General features: G+C 33.8%; 1 pseudogene; it reads right to left on the reverse strand.

The window, feature by feature from the left end:
- Window positions 1-1,412: 1,412 nt before the first annotated feature.
- LOC122101781 lies at window positions 1,413-1,509 on the reverse strand (annotated as a pseudogene).
- Between the last annotated feature and the right edge of the window lie 4,437 nt (window positions 1,510-5,946).

Consider the following 5,946-nt stretch of genomic DNA (forward strand, 5'->3'; position numbering starts at 1 on the left):
TAAGACTACTTTTTCCAAAGCCTCTATTTTGTTTTTTTAATTTTGGTTCAATAATTTGTTGCTCTGTTATTGTTAGAGAAACATCCTTATTTAACTCATTAACAAAATGTGCCGGGCCTTTTCAACCAGCTTCTTGATCTTTCCCCATATAGGTGGTGTTGCGGTTTTTGTTGAATTAGCCTCTCAATTGTTCTTGAACTAAGTCCGGTATGGCTTGAATCTTTTCTTGAGTTAGGGGCCACTGATTAATCCATACAAGATCATCACTTTTCCATATTATTTTGTCAGCATAAAGCTGCTCCTCAGTGGCCCCTATGAAAAATTTTGCTCCTTCAATGAGGAGTCTATTTGTCCTATTTTATTTTCATGTCTTGCATGATGTCTCTGCCCCATAAAGAAAAGGGCAAGCTGGGGATAACATAAGGTTTGAAGTGGCCTTGCTGCCCTTCACATACCCATTTGAGTTTCTGAGCTGACTAAGCTTCATTAGAAGCCATCCCTAATCCAATTAAGGAAGAAGAAGTCTCTTGCACTGGCCAGGCCATAGGAAAATCTTTTCCAGCAATACAGGATCTCTCAGCTCCTGTGTCTAAGAGTCCTGTCATTTGTTTTCCATTGACTTTAATGGCCTTGTAAGGCCATTTATCTGTAATTTCCTGAACCCAGGCTATAGTATCTGTGGTGACAAACCCTCCTTTTCTGTTTTGAGTCAGTGTGGGATTAGGCAAGTTTAGATATCAGAGTAAAAGTATTTGGGCAATCCTCTGTCCTTTATTAACTTGAATAGTCTCTTTTAGAGACCTTTGTCATGGCCTTTATAGTGGTAGGACTGTCTGAGTCTATTACAACTGGTAATACCTCAAAATTCTTTTTATAGTTTGAGCCACCAGCATCCGGCAACACCAATACTTACTGTAAAAATTCATGAATTCCGTGGAATTCTTCCAAGTGAATAGCCTGCATTAGATGTCAAAATATATTCAAGAGTTTTTGTATATATGTATAATGATTTCTGCAGAGTTTTTGAAATTTTAATCAGAAATAATTTTAATTTATCCGTTTAAATGAATAGTACAGAAACTAAAATATTTCTGGTGCTTGTCTGAAAAAGAATATTTTAAAATATTCTATGTTTGTATAATGTGTTCTTTCAGATTGTATTCCATATAGAAAGTTTTAGATTCCTTTTTTTCCTCGGTCTTAATATTATTTTTCATTGGGATAAAATGACAATGTTGTCTAATTTCAACAGTTTTGTAAAGTTTATGGTATGTAAACGCCTTTCTGAGGTGAAGATTTAATACACTGATGTCAAACTAAATTTAATTATATGAATTACGTGTGTTGTTACACTTGTTATTTTGTAATCAACTTTTTAATAACTGTTTTTCATTTCTTGCATCTGAAGAATGAAAAATACGGAATACTTCACAAATTTTCATATCATCCTTGTGCAATTGCCATGTTAATCTCTGTATTGTAATTTGGGAATACGTGCTGCTGAAGCATGTAGTATCTTCTAAATTTAAGTAGTTAATGATGCAATCTATACAGACTTATATCCACGGTTCCCTATTTGTAATAAGGAAACTATATTGTTCCTGACAATGCTACTGATCTTATTTCCCTAAAATTCTGTGAATAGTGGAAAAAAATATATTGTTCATCTTAATGCTCACATTTGCAAATTTTTTTGTCAATGACAATTTTAAGTCTTTTTCATTTGGAATTTGATCATACTTTCGATAATTTATTGCTAGGTCCAAAGGTGATGGCTTTTTCATGTACTAATTGATCCAACTGAATTACCTTTGTGGAGCTAATGGATTCAAAGTAAGCCTTGCTTAAGAGCTACTTCTAACCTTCTGCAGCTGACATTTTCCCTAGTGAGGTCTTATTGGCACAAATGTCTACCTGACCCTTTATTCTTCTTCCATGTAGGAACAGACCAATCAGAATATCTTACCCTGACAGCAATAGATTGTTTTACTTGAACAACACTAATCTTAGTTACAAGGGATCATAGAGAGATGAACAGTTCAGTCATAACTGTTCCGACTAGAAGGTATTTTATCAAAATATAATTGTTTATTATATCTAACATTTCAAAAGTAACTAAAGCCAAGAATGTGAAAAAATTGATCATATTCATGATTACTTAATATCCTGGCCTGTCTACCATCCTACCAGGCAGGAAGTTACACTACTGCATTTCTATCACCAAATATTTTCATAGTTGCAGGAGAAGTCCAGATGTTTCTTCTCATTATTAGGCCTTAAATTGGTAATGTTTTAATCATAGTGTTTTCTCTAGCCTACAGGCTGTAAATCTACAAATGGTAAAGCTTTAGGTCCAACTCTATCAAACACTGAGGTAGAGATAATGTAATAATACTTTAAAACAGAGTTGCCTTTGATACTGTACCCACAACAGAACAATGCAAAACATGTGTCTTTTTTTCTTATATTATATATAGTTATATATTTTATATTTATATGTGCTGATTTTATATTTCACACAATGAAACTTACTAGAATTAGTTGATAATTTCACAAATAAATTAAAATTTATTTATTCCAATAAATAGAATTGGAATAAAATAATTAGGTTTAAAATGTATATTAGAATATAAAAAGTATCAATGCAGTGTCTTTGGTATAAACTTGTGATACATTCTAACTGTTCTTGGTCTTCTGAATTCACATGGTAAAAAACAATTTTGTTTTCCTCTAATCTATAATGGATTTTACTATGCTTCTCTGTTTATTGTTTTAATTCACTGATCCCAAACTGTTTTTCTCCATATTTCTGAAGCATTCCTACTGATTATGCCCAATTTTTTCTGATAAGATGTCTAACAAATATTATTCTTCTGCACGACCCAATGATTCCTAGGATCCCAGGTACCAGTTACCTGCATCATCAGATAACAAGGGCAAGACTTCTCACATAGGCCCATGCAACATGCAACAAAGTAATTGAAGACCCATTTCAATTTCTCATTTCCTATATTTCAGGGCCCCAATTCCTTGAGATACAGGATTTAGCAGTAAGCAATTGTGAAATGCAAGGCAACTTAAAATGAAAGATGAGATCACAAAATTTGAGAGTATGTACTATGATTCAAATATTCAACTTACAGATGGCCAGCCCATATCAGTGAACAAGTTCACAAGGTGTCATAAGATTATTTTTAATACCCCTCCCCTATGATTAATGAAAGATTTTAGTCCAGCATAAGTGGACCAAAAAATAGTTCCTGGAAGGATAGATCCATAATTGGTCTACCAATTCCCAGAAAAATTTACTTAGAGTTCAAATATAATTCAGAAAAACATTGAGAAGATCCTTAGTGCTTCAAAACACTGGGACTTCAGTACAACATGGTTCAGTGGTATAAAATGTCACTCTCAAACCAATGATAATCTACATTTAATCTCCTGAAAGTTATTCCTTTACAAATTAACTCTTTAAAATCACATTCACCAAAATAACATTTGACAAGTAGATGATACTTAGTGACATTACAATTTTTTCAAGTGTAGGGAGCAAGTTACAATAGAGTTGAATTATTTACCCAGCACTAATGCCAAACACGTTCAACCATTCATTAAAGTCTAGAAATAGTACCAACCACAATTTGTGTTTTTCAGTAGGATCCTTCCAGAAAAGTGTTGACTAGATCAGCCTGCCAAATTTCAAACCAAAACGTTTGCTAAAAAAGTAAATGTCATCATTTAATAAGGTACATTTTAAAACGTCACAAATATTTGTCTTATCATATGTAATATTATGTTTTCCCTATCTGTCTAACATAGGGAGAAATATGACTTTAAGTCTTGAATATGGGTACTCATCAGAGATATGACAAACAAAATCTCTCTTCTATTTCTATCACATTCCTCTATAGGAATAAATTTTAGTTTTCTTCTTTTTCCAAAACTTATAGGTAGTAAAAATATTATACCATGTAAAATAAAACAATCACACCACTGTACAAAGCCATTTATAAAAATTGGTAGCTAGGAGTACATTCTATGCGTTTTTTAACTTTCTTTTTGACTGAAGATTAATCTTCCAAATGGATGAGAATAAAATCATGTTTAGGTGCTTCACGTCTCCAGTCTTGCAAATTATTACTGCAGATGAATGAATTATGGAAATATAAGCTGACATCAGTTCAAGGATATGCAGAATGGAATCTCCATGAAATGTATATAAACCTTTCAAAGTATTAATAGACAGTTTAACAGGATGACTATCAGGAAGTTGAAAGCAGAAAGAAATTATAGTAAAGACATAGAATGAATGAAAAATGAACAAGGGGCAAGTACAGCTAGAATACTCAATGTACACATATGATAAAGGGAGTGGTAAATCTGAAATAAATATTGGAGAAGCATTTGGTTGAGAATGATGGAAGGAGTGACTCTGATCCAAGAGCAATGGACAATTAGATGGATATATTTAATTGTAACACACTTGCACAACCTTTTGAAATTCAGTTTAAAACACAACAAAAAACAAAAACACACAAAAATCACAACCAACCCGAAATCTCTAGAGAGTATGAATATTTCCTCCCAAAATTTTAAGCAGTTAATGAAGGGTAGTCTTGGGAAAAGCAAACAACGCTGTCCAAAGAGAGAAGTTTGGGATAGGAGAGAATTTTGAACAGATTTAAATAGATTGTCTAAGGTTATAAATCACCTACATCTGCTGCAAATAGTATCTTTCTTCTAGGAGTTCTCTGTCTGAACTGGATAATCCAGTCGTGAGACACACTTGATAGCTTGTGAAGATAGAATGGAAGAAACAAGATCAAGAACGCGTTACTCCACTGGAAAGAAAACAATCCTCTATATTTTCTCTAATCTTTCTTCACTACGCTTTCTTTATTCTTTTAAGTCAATTGATTTTGAATTATATTTTTCCTTCTTTCTTCTGGCAAAGTAATTGGTCAAAGTAATTCATTAAATATTATTTGCCATTTTCTTCTGTCATGCTGGTTAATTGGCCAGGCGAGTCTATTAAACTTCCCTCTTGCATTTGGTTGCCATGAAACAACATCTATGTCAATGAGAAGAAATCTACTGTAAAACTTTGTCTCCAGAAAACAGTCCAAGAAGCTGTGATCACAAATATTTGGCTGTATATATTCTTTTTTCTTTTACCTTGAAAGTCTTCTTTTGTCTAATGTTCCCACAAACATAAGTACTCCATCACTTTTTGGTTCAATCAATTCTAACCTAAAAGATATATTTTGCTAAGAAAATGGTTAGAGGAAACTGAAAAATACTGCACTTTTATCTTCTATCGTAAGACTCTCCTTAGATACCATATCAGGAACAATGAAGTTATTCTATGCAAAATTATTTCAATAGATTATTTTTCTCTTGGTCTTGCATTTGTTCACCAAGATGTATGGAGGAGAGTAGAGTTAAATCACCTATACCTGGAAAGACAGTGTCTGTTACAAAAGGACAATGCTTCTATGTCCTGCTTCTATGTCCTCCTCTTAGCTCTTGCCTGATTTCCAATTAATCACAGCATCTTGGCTGCAAGTCTAGTGAAGCTGAAGGACTATATGGGCTCCACCACTGTTACATCTTCATGATTTGTCTTTGAAAACTCTTTAATTTGCCTCATTTGGATGTGGAATGTATTTTCATGTCCCCATTCAATCTGTTCGGCATTGTAGTGAGCCAAATCGGCTCTGTAAAATCACTTTAGATAGTAAAATATTAACACAATTTAGGGCTGGGAAGTTGGCTCTTTGGTAGAGTGCTTGCCTTGAATGCCTGAGACCCTGGGTTTGATTCCTCAGCACCACATAAGCAAAAAGAAAAAAAGCCGAAAGTGGTGTTGTGGCTCAAGTGGTAGAGCGCTAGCCTTGACTTGAAGACCTGAGGGACAGCACCCAGGCCCAGAGTTCAGGCCCCATG

Source organism: Dipodomys spectabilis, unplaced genomic scaffold (genome assembly GCF_019054845.1).
Source record: "Dipodomys spectabilis isolate Male_0828 unplaced genomic scaffold, ASM1905484v1 ptg000686l, whole genome shotgun sequence".
Taxonomy (NCBI): Eukaryota; Metazoa; Chordata; class Mammalia; order Rodentia; family Heteromyidae; genus Dipodomys; species Dipodomys spectabilis.